The 16,214-nt window shown below is 36.7% G+C and overlaps 1 non-coding gene across 1 annotated transcript; it reads left to right on the forward strand.

Moving 5' to 3' along the window:
- Positions 1-866: 866 nt before the first annotated feature.
- Positions 867-973, forward strand: LOC141688177 (small nucleolar RNA R71). The gene has a single exon (XR_012561638.1). It is a non-coding gene; the product is annotated as a small nucleolar RNA R71 (small nucleolar RNA).
- The last annotated feature ends 15,241 nt before the right edge of the window (positions 974-16,214 follow it).

A 16,214-nucleotide genomic window follows, 5' to 3' on the forward strand; every position in this document is an offset into this window, starting at 1 on the left:
TCTTCTTTGGTTCCGCCACTTTCTCCTTTTGCTTAGATTCTTCATCTCTAACTTCAGCTTCGACTTCTTTTGCCTTTTCAGCATCAGCTACTTTTCCAGACCTTAAGGTAATAGCCTTGACTTGCTTTTTAGCTTCCTTCCTGCCTGGTACTTCCGTGTCACTGGGAAGAGTGCCAGGTTGACGATTGAGCACTGCATTGGCTAATTGACCGATTTGATTTTCCAAGGTCTTGATAGAAACCGCCTGACTCTTGCACAACAGCTTAAGTTCCTCAAAATCAGCACTAGTAGGTGCAGCTGCACTTCCCTATTGAGGATATGATTGCCTTGTAGCATACTGTTGTGGTTGCTGGAATCCAGGTGGGTTAAACTGTTTACTTACTCCTTGCTGATATGTTGGCTGAATAGCATTCTGATTATTCCCCCAGCTGAAATTTGGATGATTTCTGTTGTTAGGATGATAGGTCGCTGGCACAGGCTGCTGTTGTCGCTGATAATTATTCACATACTGAACAGATTCGTTGACAAGAGAACACTGATCCGTAGCATGAGAACCTGCACAAAGCTCACAAACCATAGCTATTTGATTAACTCCATACGTAGCCAAAGAATCAACCTTCATTGATAGCGCTTGGAGCTGGGCTGCAATAGCTGTGGCTGCATCAACTTCCAGAATACCTGCTACCTTGCCTGACGTCATCCTCTGAGTTGGGTTTTGATGCTCATTTGCAGCCATCGTCTCGATAAGATTATACGCCTCAGTATAGCGTTTAGCCCATAAGGCGCCTCCAGCTGCTGCATCGAGCATGGGCCGAGATTGGGCCCCCAAACCATTATAAAAACCAGTGATTACCATCCAATCCGGCATTCCATGATATGGACATTTTCTCAACATTTCCTTGTAGCGTTCCCAAGCCTCGCACATAGATTCTGTAGGTTGCTGCGCAAACTGAGTAAGAGCACTCCTCATAGCAGCAGTCTTTATCATTGGATAAAACTTCACCAGAAACTTTTGCGCAAGATCTTGCCACGTAGTGATGGACCCAGCTGGTTCAGAATGTAACCAGTCTTTAGCTTTATCCCTCAGTGAGAATGGAAAAAGACTCAGCTTGATAGCCTCATCAGTCACGCCATTATACTTAAAAGTGCTGCAGATCTCGACAAAATTCCTTATGTGCATGTTGGGGTCTTCAGTTGCCGCTCCTCCAAAAGAAACAGAATTCTGCACCATCTGAATAGTGCCCGGCTTGATTTCAAAGGTGTTAGCTTGAATAGCCGGATGAAGGATGCTTGACTGAATGTCATCAATTTTAGGCCGAGAAAAATCCATAAGAGCTGGATCAGCTTGAACAATACGATCTCCCATGTTTACTGGTTCTTTCTGCTCAGTTCCTGAATCCGAATCCTCAAAATCTAACTTCTCCGGAGTATCAAGAACTTCGTCTTTCTCCTCAGCTGTATCTAAGGTCCTCTTGCGAGCACGAGAACGAGTTTGCATAAACGCTTGCTAAAGTACCTGAAACACAACCGAAAAGAGTAATTAACTACTACGTCCTAATCACTGAGTCCTAATGACCAATGATGGTAAGTACATAAACTAAACAAATATGCCGAGTCCCCGGCAGCGGCGCCAAAAACTTGTTAGGGCGAAAACATGCACTAATATTCACGCAAGTATACGCGTTCGCAAGTAATATAGAATACTTTCTAGTTCGTTCCCTCAGAGACTCAGACTAAGTTATTGTCTAATTAAACTCACTCACCAATGTATGACTACTTCTCAATGTTAAGATAATAACACTTAAAATTGTTGATTAAATATTAACTATAATTAACTGTAATAACCCCAATTTTTGGGAAATTTTTGAAACCCTTATGAATAGTGTTTTTGCTGAATAAAAAAAAAAAAACTTTTCATGCCACACTATGTAGGGGTTCTGATATGGATATTCTGAGATTTTATTAGTACTTTATATGGGATATAAGTGTATGTAAAGATCGTCAGAATCCAAATCCGAACACTTTGATTTTTCCCGGAAATCCACTAGATACGGAAAGAATTGAGAAAAAGGTAACCGGATAAAAAGGATTTAAATTAAAGGATTATAAGAGAGGATCATAAAAGGAATATAATATATTGAGAAAGGTTAAGGGAACCTAAGTAATAAGATCCCGGGTATGATCCCTCAAACGATAAACGAAAACGAAAGTTAAGCGAACCGTATAACAGATCAGCGGTCATTAGGCAAACAATTAGGAAGTTAAGCAAAGGGATTAGAGGAAGTGATGTCACCCAACCAATGAGAAGAGGACAAGGAAGGGAGGATGACATAGCAATGTGATGTAAGCATGACATAGGGAAGGAGGAGGTGTGGTTGGTTTATAACCACACAAATATAAGGTTATTAAGGTAATTAACCAAAAACAAAACAAAAAACAACCAAGCTAAGCCAAATAAATCAAAAAACACAAAATCATTTCATTCTCATCATCTTGCTCTCGGCTTTTCATCTTTTTCAAGGGCAAGAATTTCAAAAATCAAGTTCCAAGCATTGTTAAATCACAAGGTAATTATCTAAGCTTCCTTGTACATAGATATGGATATGCTATAAGTTTAAGCTCCTAATTCCTTCACAATCTCTTCCAATAAATCAAGGAAGAAGATGGTGAATAGTAACCTTCAAGAAATAACTTTAGTTTTCTTGAATTTTTATGAAAGATTAAGGTTATACAAGCAAGGATCAAGGTTCTTTTAGGCATTCAAAGCTCTTGGGTTGTGTTAGGAAGCTTCAAGGAGGTATAAACAACTTTCACCTTTAACTTATAGTTTGAACTTTGAGTTTTGATAAGTTTATGAATGGATTAAGGTATATATAGAAATATCCATGTATGTATAGCAAATCCATGTGTGTTAGATATTTTGGTTAGATTTGTGGTGATTTTGGATATGAATCTTGGTTAATGGTTAATGAATCTTAAGTTATGGTTAGTAGATCATGTTGTGGTTGAATAAGTTGGGAAACCTTGAGATTATGGACTGACTTTGCCTTGATATAAGTTGTGTTGGATGTATTGATGATGGTTGGGTGGTTTGTAGTGAATTGGTAAAGAATTGGAGTGGTATAAATATTGGTAATCGCGTAAACATAGCCGTCGTAATGCCCGATTTACTTTAGACTGCTTTTGTTCATAACATTTGGACCCGAGGACTCCCTGCTAGATTATGACCACTGCCATGTTTAGATAGCTCATGTTACGAGCTTCGTTTTGATATGTAGTTCGTTCGATTCCGATTTACGGTTTAGGAGAAACGACCGTTTCAAGTAACGGCGTTTCGCGAACGAAACTTTTTCCCTCGCCTTACTTTGAAACATAGGTTAAAGACCAAAAAGGGTTAATTAATGTATGAAACATTTATGGTAAGTGTGTTAGGCAGTTGGTAAGACACCGCGAAGGAATCGCTTTAAAACTCGTAAAGGTTAAATTATTAAAAATGGTGGAGCCGAGGGTACCCGAGTGACTTAAGCGAATCAGTGAGCGCAAAACTAGCGTTAGAGTCTAAGTTAGTTAAAGTATAGATTTACAAGTGATTTTGGTTTAATTCCAACTTACTTGTTGTTTATAGGTTACCAGACTCGTCCCGAGCCTTTTATCACCCCAAGTCGCTCAGGCAAGTTTTCTACCCGATATACTGTTGTTGTGATGTAAATATATGTATATGCATTATCTTGTGATAGTGCATGATTGTTATTAGCAAATGTTGCGATATATTGAAGCATGCTGATATGGTATATATGCATGCCTGTTTCATATTCTTGGATTATATATCTGTTGGTTAAAATGCTTACAGTTGCATAATACCTATGCTAGAGATAAGCGGTATTTGAATTTACCCTTAGTATAGGGGATCAAAAGGTGAACTTATTTCTAAACCGGGAGTCGATGTTCCCGAGTATAATATATATATTTTTATATATATATGGTCATAGTTTTCAAAACTATTAATCGAATAAGGGTTATTCGATAACTTTATATTAATTATTGAATATTATTTCGAATATTATTCGAGGGCTTATGACTCCTTTATATTATTATTGAATATTACTTGGATATTCATTCGAGGATGTATGACTCCTTTATTTTATGAATATTATTTATAATATTCATTCGAGGTATTATGACTCCGCTTATTACTTAATAATATTCTTTATTTTATTAAAGAATAAGGTGTCAATAATCAAACTTATTTTCGATTATTCAAATAAAGATAGTACTTTCGTATAGGTATATCTTTGGATATTTCATATTCATTTCAAGTATAAGTTTCAAAACTTCTACTTCAATTCTTTTTATAAAGATTATTTTTATGGGAATATTATTTAAATAATAATATTCAGACATTTTCTAAATATACTGGGGACTGATTTACTTCATTAAATCAGCTTTATTCCAAACACTCTTTAAAGTGTTTTCGAGTCTTCAAAATGATTTTTAAAAGTTAGAGCGGATCCCAAAACTCATTTTTATATTTAAGATCTTCCTTTTTAAGGGGATTTAAATACTCGCTTAAAACCTGAGGGATCCGGCTCTGTGGTGTATTTTATATTCGCAACAAGGTTGCAGTTTTGGTAAATGAATTGATTACTTACCCAACGTTCGGGAAGTAAGTCCATCTATTGAGTCAGCATAAGCAACATGGGCTCAGTGGGCGTCCATGATAGTGTAAGTGGCTCAGTGGGAGTCCATCAAATGCATAAGTGGCTGAGTGGCAGTCCAGCATAGGTCCTAATGCGGCCAGGGTGATGACCAGTGGGGAATTCGTCCATCTACTAGTAGAAAAGGTTACTTATTGGTATCTTTGTCTGATCAGCAAGATATCAGGTTTATGCCAAGGTTTTCTCCTTTCCAAATTCATTGGATATTGCAACTCTGTTTATAATTTTCATAACAGAGGTTTTCAAGGAGTGTATGAAATGTATATATATAGGTGTATATATATATCGGGATTTAATGAAGTATCTCGTAACTTCATTATTTATAATGATATTCAAAGATTGAATCTATTCAAATCTTGTCTTGTAGTCTCATCTATGTGATGAACTTTTGAACTGATTATAACTTGAACGGTGGTAGTTCAAGTAATATTTGGAAAAGATATAAGTATATTGGGGTATCTTGTAACTTCATCTTTTAAACTTATATCTAGTATATGATTATCTTATGCATGACAAAGATTTTCAGAAAAACGTTGAGACAAGGTTAGATATATGAGATCACCTTGCAACGATATTTTTATACAGTTATAAACTGGAACTCTGTGTATATTATGCATGGAAGAGGACTTCCAAGATTTTGAAAAGTATATATATATATATACTGAATATTTTGCGACTTCATCGCATTAAGATATCAACTTGGTTCATTTCTTTTGACCAAGACTTTCATGAGTACTAAGAGAAGGCTCATATACTATTAATCATTATACATATTATTTTGGTGGGCTTGCTGCTCACCCTTGCTTTCTTCTTTCATCACACAACAACAGATAGAAAGGATGAACAGGACCAAGCTCCCGATTCGCAAGCGATTAGGAGACGTTCCGCAGTTTTCTAGAAGCATTGATGCCGCCGTAGCTGAGGTAGGAACTACCAATAGGCTAGGCTTTCAACTTCTAATGTACCAGATTTATGTATAATTATGAATTGTAATAATGGCAAAGAAATGTAAATTTATTCAGAAAACCTTTTAAGGTGTATTGGCAGATAATTGTGGAATAAAATGACTTGTGGTTATTTTTGGATGTTCATCTCTGAGACTATAGCATATGGTGTGTGTGTGTTTATTGTGGGGTCACAGTACAAAGTAGTTGAGTAATTATTAAGATTGGGTGTTATTAAGGGAAATGGAACTCGTGACAACCCGGATCCCCGACCCCGGATTTGGGGGTGTTACAGAAATGGTATCAGAGCTAAGCGTTATAAACCTCAGAGATGATGGGACGTTAAGATAATAAGTTAACTAAGATAATAAGAACTCTTGCCAAGTTCATAGTCGGGCTACCTAACGTAGCACTGACAGTTAAAACCCTTATGGGAACCCTTATAAATATCGTAATAGGAGCGTAGTTCGTTATCGTATATGGTAGCGGGACTCCGAACCCTGAGGTTGAGGAGCAACATCGCGATGATATTTTATTACTAATTGGAGATCGGATTGTGGATCCGATAGAGTGTCCTAATGCAGGACCGGATGATGTTGATATTGAGGATTTAGCGGTTGAGGATGTTGTCCTAGAAGGGTTAGTTGTTGAGGAGGATCCCATGGAGGATCCTGACAGGATTTGATAAAGGACCACTGATGAATTGATGACCATGGTTTGGTCGACTACCAGAGGTAGGATTGGCCGGTCACTACCGGAGGTTCGTTCAAGTTGTAAAGATAGTAGCCCCTTTAACGCGGCTTACTCGTAAGACTGAGAAGTTCGAATGGACAGAGAAATGCGAGAACAGCTTTCAAGAACTGAAGCAGAGGTTGGTGATGGCCCTTATGCTGGCATTGCCGGATGGAAAAAGGAGATTTTGTGAAGTGTAGTGACGCTTCGCACAAAGGCTTAGGGTGCGTGCTTATGCAGCACGGTAAGGTAATCGCGTACATGTCAAGACAATTAAGGTAATATGAAATTCGATATCCCTGCCCATAAGCTTAGGCTCGTGGCAATAGTTTTACCCTAAAGATTGGAGGCACTACTTGTATGGAGAGAAGTGCGAGAATTACCTAAGCCATAAGTGCTCTAGTACATTTTCACGTAGAAAGAGCTCAACATATGCCAGAGGAGGCAGTTAGAGCTAATCAAGAATAATGATTGGGAGATTCTTTATCATTCGGGGAAAGCCAATGTGGTGGCTGATGCCCTTAGTAAAAAGGAGAGACTCAAGATGATAATGTCTTTGGGAGAGTTTATAAGAGATTTTGGAAATAGTAGTGAAGGTAACCGGAGCCGGTACCGAAAAGCTGTTTGAGATTGCAATAGAGACCGAATTATTGGAAAAGAGCATACGGTGCCAGAGGAAGATGATAAGGGAATAATGAGGTAGTCCTACAGAATTTGGGTTCCAAATGTTCAAGAGCTTAAAGATGAGATCTTAGATGAAAGCTAGTTTGAGGAATAAGAATTAGGGCAAACCCTGAATGTGATAGTCAGGGAGGACGCCATCAAGATAGAAGGAACCAATAACATAATGAAGTGGAAAATGAGGATTTTAACGTATAAGATAACCCCAAGTATGGGAGAAGGATGACACATTTCATACTAAGGAAACAGAAAGACGAGTAAGGAAAGGAGACCCGAGACGGTACTCCTATACGGAAATTCATGGATCTATCTAAAAAAAAAAAAAAGAACTTAGACTACTATCCCCAACCACCACCTTGAGGAAACAATGCGGTAGGAAATTCTTTCATGACCTTTAAGTCGCTAAGCTCTCAGAGTTCCAAGGAACAAGCTGACCCTGCCGAGGCAAGAGCCTGACTAAAGGAAATATAGGAATCATTTGAGATTCTGAATGATTGACGAATCACAAAAGAGTGTTTTTGTCACTTACCCTCCTAAGAGAGAGACCACCCACTGGTGAAAGACCAAGGAAGGCACGGAGCAAGAGATTATAATAAACTGATTTAAGTTCAGTCAATTGTTTTCGGGAAAGTAATTCCCAAAGATAAGGAGATAGTGTAAAAGCTTTGGAGCTAGAACAAAAGTGGATGAGTATGATGAATTATGAATCTAAGTTGTAAAAGTTATCAAGATTCGTTCTGAGGACACGACTCCAGAATGACGGGATGTTTGAAATCAATGCTTATGTTGTGTTGGTTCATGAAATAATGATAAGAGAAAGGAAAATAAAAAGAAATTGAAGTGGAAAGGAATATAACGGCAATAGAGTTTGAGGAATGATAAGGGAGTTGGGTATGAGGAAACCCTAAAGACTCGTAGCAATAGACATAGAAAAGTATGCATTCATAAGGATGAGGGTGATTCACCATGAGTTAAAGTTGATGGTGGAAGGCATAAGAGATATATATAGTTTACCCCCCTGTAAGTTGGGAGGATTTGAGGAAACCTTGAGATAGTTTGAAGGATAAATAATGAGACGCGGATAGACTGAGGAGACAAGGAAGTAAGAAATTAGGAAAATTGGATGAAGGAAGTGACCTTCAAGAATGTGAAGTGTAAGACCGGTGGCTTGATACCCAGAAAGGGAGACGCCAGGTATGAAAGATATCCCAACATTGAGGTGACTGTTGAGATAAACAACAAAAGTAAATAAGGAATTATTAAGAAGAAGTTCACGTTGAACACGACCAATATCTTCCAGAACATCCTTGTTATCGTTACCAAATTAGGCAAGACAAGCGGATAACCATTGTTATCTTATGGAGGCCATATTGATTGACCCCATTTTGAATACAGATGTTATTGTGAAATTAGACATATACTATCGAGGTGGGAATGATGGAATAAGACACCCTTATTAGGGATATATGACTTGATTTATCCATGGAAGGATGCAGGTACCTTTTAAAGGTGGAATTAAGGATAGAACAACGGTAACTTAAAATGAATCCTAGGGGAATGCATAAAGGTTGGCATTTCACCCTTAATAGGGATAGTATGAAATTTGACAGTATGAATTGGAAAGGATTAAGGTAATAACAACCTTTAAGGATCAGTGGAGAAATTTTTCAGAAGTTTATAGACAATGGTTCTAGTAATAGTAAATGGTATTTTGATATGCCCTGTGCCTAGGGTGTACCTGATGAAGGATTTAAGGATAACCTTAGAGGTTTTACAAGGAAAAAGGTCATATTCAAAATTCTCAAGAATAGAAATGTGGATAAAGGAAATATGACGTAATTATAATAATGCCAAGTGGGGCACGTGTTAAACCACGAGAAAGTATGGATCGAACCAGTAAAGGTCGAAATTGTTCAGGGCAATTAGGACTTAAGAAAAAAAAAAAGATGTTCTAATTATGATTGAGAGTCAGTCATGACAGTGATTAACCTCTAAAGACTGAGGCAATAACTTATGGAAAAATGGTGATTTTTTTTTTACTCATCAGATTTTAAGGAAAGCATTTTCACATAAGCTGTGATTGAAATAAGGTAGAAATTTATTGGAGGGGGTTAATGTGACATTGACTGTAAGGAAATTTTACTATCAGGAAAGGCCAAAGAGGTGGCCGACACTTTAAAGGTAAGAGGATAATTATAGGCGCTCGTGCGAGAGGAATACAGTGATGATGGTTAAAGCTGTGAAGGTTGTATTATGGTTTGGAAGATTGATATTCCTTCTGATGACTGTGCAATACCCGACCGTAATAGTAGTTGGTAAAGGTTTAATTCGCGTAATCGCCATGAACGGGCTATCTATCTTAGGAGGTCCTATCTTGAGATAAGCCAGGACCATGTTTCAAAAAAAAAAGACTAAACAAACCTTTGAGTTAAGTCTTCTATTGAAGGCATATGATTACGAATGGTATTAACCTGCTATCGTTGCTTTGATTGAAACTCTTCTGCACTTTTATCTGCTTCATGTCATGAAGGTACGTCAGAGTTTGGAGTGTTCTTCATGAATTGTGATTGGTGGTTATGTTAACTCCTTAGGAGAATTAGATACGAGATGTATGGACTCCGTATGGTTAGTTATTAAGATTTCATGGAAAATGAATGACTACAGTGGGTCAGTGGTGGACCATAGTAAGCCAGCAATGATTCTGCGAGTAGTGAGCTGATTACAACCATGAGAGTTGTATTGGAATGGGTGTTGAGATAGAGTACCACTAATCGGGTCGTGGTAGTGTATAAGTTATCATTGATAGACTAATTAAGTAGAGTATCTACCTAGTGAATAATTATTCTTTCTTATCAATAGAGAGTCATATTATTATACGAGGAAGGTTGCGGTGCAAGCATAGAATTCTAGTAACGATGATGTATAGAATGAGATCCCAGATTCGATTTTCGATGTCGAGGGAGTTTCAAAGGTGATTATGTATAAGCTCGAGGAAGAGTGTGGGTCCATAGAATGATGGACGGGATAGCGAAAATATTTAGGCATGTGAAATGCGATGCTATAATACTTGATGTTGATATAAATACATATATGTTTTGTTCTCCTATGACAAACCTCTATAGTTCAGAGGTAGATTCCAAGCCAGATATTTTATGGCAATAAATTTTTTTATGAATATATAATTCTCTTCAGTTCATTCTTTTCTCTTCTTTTCATTACATGTAAGCTGAGAAGAACAACCCTTCCAGAAAGGGGAGGTATTGCCGAATGACTATCTATCTGTGTGATAGAAGCCTAGTAGGATACCATCTATTGTTTAATTGCTTGTCAAGTACTAAAGGCTGGCCACCTTCTGTACTAACTATGCGATATAACAAGTGTTCATGATCATAGTGATCTCTCAACAAATTCCTTTACTTCTATATGATTGATCAAGCTTCCAAAGATAGAAGCAGCTGAAAAAGGAGTAGTAAAGTTATGGTGGTATTCAGAATGGAAACACATTCGTGATACTAAGGTTGACGTGGTTATTAAAAGGTTATAGAACGCTAACGAGCAAAAGTGTAACCAGTATAATATTAGGAACGGAGGGTAGTAGCGATTACGAACTGGAAAAGAATGGGTATTGAGAAGCAAAAGCTCTAATGTTAAAAGCTATAATGAGAGTCTGTGCAATAGACTTGAAAGAAATTGGAATGATCACTTAACACGGATTGAATTTTCTTACGACAATAGATCATATGTCAGTATTGAGGTATCGCCTTATGAGATCCTTGAGGGAAGACAATGTCGATCTCCCTTATGCTAGGATGAAGTTGTAGAACGCAAGATGCTCGGACCCGCAGTAGCCCAAAGGACCAAGGATATAATAGATCTAATCAGAGGACGGCTGGTAGTAGCCCAAGATGGACATAAGAAGTATGTTGATTTGACACGAAAGAACAAAGAATAGGAAGTAGGGGACCTAGTGTTGTTAAAGGTATCCCCTTGGAAACCCTTGGAAAGGATTGATGAGATTTGGAAAGAAAGGAAAGTTAAGTCCCCAATTGTCGGACCCTTGGATATATTAAGAAGTATTGGGAAGTTAGCATATGAGCTAGCCTTACCCCAGAACATGTAGCAAGTCATAACGTGTTTCATGTATTAATGTTAAGGAAGTGTAATTCGGATGCCAAACAAATAGGGGCGTATGAGCGCATAGACATGCAACCAGACGTAACATATATGGAGCAACCAGGAAGGGTTATAGAGTGAAAAGGAACTAGTGCTTAGGAGAAGGGTTATCAAACTAGTGAGAGTTTGATGGTAGAACCACAATGTGGGAAAATTGACTTGAGAGTTAGAAATTGCAATGCTAAGAAAGTATCCCTATTCATTTCTATCTGATTCCGGGACGGAATCCTTTTAAGGAGGGGAGACTGTAATAACCCCAATTTTTGGGAAATTTTTGAAACCCTTATGAATAGTGTTTTTGCTGAATAAAAAAAAAAAAAAACTTTTCATGCCACACTATGTAGGGGTTCTGATATGGATATTCTGAGATTTTATTAGTACTTTATATGGGATATAAGTGTATGTAAAGATCGTCAGAATCCAAATCCGAACACTTTGATTTTTCCCGGAAATCCACTAGATACGGAAAGAATTGAGAAAAAGGTAACCGGATAAAAAGGATTTAAATTAAAGGATTATAAGAGAGGATCATAAAAGGAATATAATATATTGAGAAAGGTTAAGGGAACCTAAGTAATAAGATCCCGGGTATGATCCCTCAAACGATAAACGAAAACGAAAGTTAAGCGAACCGTATAACAGATCAGCGGTCATTAGGCAAACAATTAGGAAGTTAAGCAAAGGGATTAGAGGAAGTGATGTCACCCAACCAATGAGAAGAGGACAAGGAAGGGAGGATGACATAGCAATGTGATGTAAGCATGACATAGGGAAGGAGGAGGTGTGGTTGGTTTATAACCACACAAATATAAGGTTATTAAGGTAATTAACCAAAAACAAAACAAAAAACAACCAAGCTAAGCCAAACAAATCAAAAAACACAAAATCATTTCATTCTCATCATCTTGCTCTCGGCTTTTCATCTTTTTCAAGGGCAAGAATTTCAAAAATCAAGTTCCAAGCATTGTTAAATCACAAGGTAATTATCTAAGCTTCCTTGTACATAGATATGGATATGCTATAAGTTTAAGCTCCTAATTCCTTCACAATCTCTTCCAATAAATCAAGGAAGAAGATGGTGAATAGTAACCTTCAAGAAATAACTTTAGTTTTCTTGAATTTTTATGAAAGATTAAGGTTATACAAGCAAGGATCAAGGTTCTTTTAGGCATTCAAAGCTCTTGGGTTGTGTTAGGAAGCTTCAAGGAGGTATAAACAACTTTCACCTTTAACTTATAGTTTGAACTTTGAGTTTTGATAAGTTTATGAATGGATTAAGGTATATATAGAAATATCCATGTATGTATAGCAAGATCCATGTGTGTTAGATATTTTGGTTGGATTTGTGGTGATTTTGGATATGAATCTTGGTTAATGGTTAATGAATCTTAAGTTATGGTTAGTAGATCATGTTGTGGTTGAATAAGTTGGGAAACCTTGAGATTATGGACTGACTTTGCCTTGATATAAGTTGTGTTGGATGTATTGATGATGGTTGGGTGGTTTGTAGTGAATTGGTAAAGAATTGGAGTGGTATAAATATTGGTAATCGCGTAAACATAGCCGTCGTAATGCCCGATTTACTTTAGACTGCTTTTGTTCATAACATTTGGACCCGAGGACTCCCTGCTAGATTATGACCACTGCCATGTTTAGATAGCTCATGTTACGAGCTTCGTTTTGATATGTAGTTCGTTCGATTCCGATTTACGGTTTAGGAGAAACGACCGTTTCAAGTAACGGCATTTCGCGAACGAAACTTTTTCCCTCGCCTTACTTTGAAACATAGGTTAAAGACCAAAAAGGGTTAATTAATGTATGAAACATTTATGGTAAGTGTGTTAGGCAGTTGGTAAGACACCGCGAAGGAATCGCTTTAAAACTCGTAAAGGTTAAATTATTAAAAATGGTGGAGCCGAGGGTACCCGAGTGACTTAAGCGAATCAGTGAGCGCAAAACTAGCGTTAGAGTCTAAGTTAGTTAAAGTATAGATTTACAAGTGATTTTGGTTTAATTCCAACTTACTTGTTGTTTATAGGTTACCAGACTCGTCCCGAGCCTTTTATCACCCCAAGTCGCTCAGGCAAGTTTTCTACCCGATATACTGTTGTTGTGATGTAAATATATGTATATGCATTATCTTGTGATAGTGCATGATTGTTATTAGCAAATGTTGCGATATATTGAAGCATGCTGATATGGTATATATGCATGCCTGTTTCATATTCTTGGATTATATATCTGTTGGTTAAAATGCTTACAGTTGCATAATACCTATGCTAGAGATAAGCGGTATTTGAATTTACCCTTAGTATAGGGGATCAAAAGGTGAACTTATTTCTAAACCGGGAGTCGATGTTCCCGAGTATAATATATATATTTTTATATATATATGGTCATAGTTTTCAAAACTATTAATCGAATAAGGGTTATTCGATAACTTTATATTAATTATTGAATATTATTTCGAATATTATTCGAGGGCTTATGACTCCTTTATATTATTATTGAATATTACTTGGATATTCATTCGAGGATGTATGACTCCTTTATTTTATGAATATTATTTATAATATTCATTCGAGGTATTATGACTCCGCTTATTACTTAATAATATTCTTTATTTTATTAAAGAATAAGGTGTCAATAATCAAACTTATTTTCGATTATTCAAATAAAGATAGTACTTTCGTATAGGTATATCTTTGGATATTTCATATTCATTTCAAGTATAAGTTTCAAAACTTCTACTTCAATTCTTTTTATAAAGATTATTTTTATGGGAATATTATTTAAATAATAATATTCAGACATTTTCTAAATATACTGGGGACTGATTTACTTCATTAAATCAGCTTTATTCCAAACACTCTTTAAAGTGTTTTCGAGTCTTCAAAATGATTTTTAAAAGTTAGAGCGGATCCCAAAACTCATTTTTATATTTAAGATCTTCCTTTTTAAGGGGATTTAAATACTCGCTTAAAACCTGAGGGATCCGGCTCTGTGGTGTATTTTATATTCGCAACAAGGTTGCAGTTTTGGTAAATGAATTGATTACTTACCCAACGTTCGGGAAGTAAGTCCATCTATTGAGTCAGCATAAGCAACATGGGCTCAGTGGGCGTCCATGATAGTGTAAGTGGCTCAGTGGGAGTCCATCAAATGCATAAGTGGCTGAGTGGCAGTCCAGCATAGGTCCTAATGCGGCCAGGGTGATGACCAGTGGGGAATTCGTCCATCTACTAGTAGAAAAGGTTACTTATTGGTATCTTTGTCTGATCAGCAAGATATCAGGTTTATGCCAAGGTTTTCTCCTTTCCAAATTCATTGGATATTGCAACTCTGTTTATAATTTTCATAACAGAGGTTTTCAAGGAGTGTATGAAATGTATATATATAGGTGTATATATATATCGGGATTTAATGAAGTATCTCGTAACTTCATTATTTATAATGATATTCAAAGATTGAATCTATTCAAATCTTGTCTTGTAGTCTCATCTATGTGATGAACTTTTGAACTGATTATAACTTGAACGGTGGTAGTTCAAGTAATATTTGGAAAAGATATAAGTATATTGGGGTATCTTGTAACTTCATCTTTTAAACTTATATCTAGTATATGATTATCTTATGCATGACAAAGATTTTCAGAAAAACGTTGAGACAAGGTTAGATATATGAGATCACCTTGCAACGATATTTTTATACAGTTATAAACTGGAACTCTGTGTATATTATGCATGGAAGAGGACTTCCAAGATTTTGAAAAGTATATATATATATACTGAATATTTTGCGACTTCATCGCATTAAGATATCAACTTGGTTCATTTCTTTTGACCAAGACTTTCATGAGTACTAAGAGAAGGCTCATATACTATTAATCATTATACATATTATTTTGGTGGGCTTGCTGCTCACCCTTGCTTTCTTCTTTCATCACACAACAACAGATAGAAAGGATGAACAGGACCAAGCTCCCGATTCGCAAGCGATTTGGAGACGTTCCGCAGTTTTCTAGAAGCATTGATGCCGCCGTAGCTGAGGTAGGAACTACCAATAGGCTAGGCTTTCAACTTCTAATGTACCAGATTTATGTATAATTATGAATTGTAATAATGGCAAAGAAATGTAAATTTATTCAGAAAACCTTTTAAGGTGTATTGGCAGATAATTGTGGAATAAAATAACTTGTGGTTATTTTTGGATGTTCATCTCTGAGACTATAACGTATGGTGTGTGTGTTTATTGTGGGGTCACAGTACAGAGTAGTTGAGTAATTATTAAGATTGGGTGTTATTAAGGGAAATGGAACTCGTGACAACCCGGATCCCCGACCCCGGATTTGGGGGTGTTACATTAACTACTTAATTAACCACTTAACTAACACTTCAATTTATCAATAATAAAACACTCATGAGATCACAACTTCATTATTACTTCCTTCTATAGCCATTGTTATTACCTTTAGCATGTGACAGTGATGACATTAATCGAATAACACGAAACTGATAAAAGCCAACTTTCATTGTACTAATACCATTCTACCAAGCATCCACAATTAAGATAGAAGTTGAATAGTCATCAATCATGTTGAGTTCCTATATGTCTACAGAAATTGACAACACAACGATTTAAGCACAAGTTATCCCTTTTGATTACATAGGGCAAATAAAACTGTTAGAGTTACCCACTAATCATGCACAACGTACATGAACCTATGCTAGCATGGCAAGTTCTAAATCTCAAGATCCACTGTCGCTTCACAAGAGATTAACACCCTATCTTATATGTTCGCGACGCACATAAGACGAATACGCACAACCAATACTAGATAGCATGCAATCATCACACACTAAAGTATTAAACAATTAACTAAAGAATTCCATAATAAATCCGTTGCAACCCCATGATCACGATTAGCCCATAATAGAACTTATCGCCATCATGGGTTCATATGAAATCA

This window comes from Apium graveolens, chromosome 9 (genome assembly GCF_009905375.1).
Source record: "Apium graveolens cultivar Ventura chromosome 9, ASM990537v1, whole genome shotgun sequence".
Classification (NCBI taxonomy): Eukaryota; Viridiplantae; Streptophyta; class Magnoliopsida; order Apiales; family Apiaceae; genus Apium; species Apium graveolens.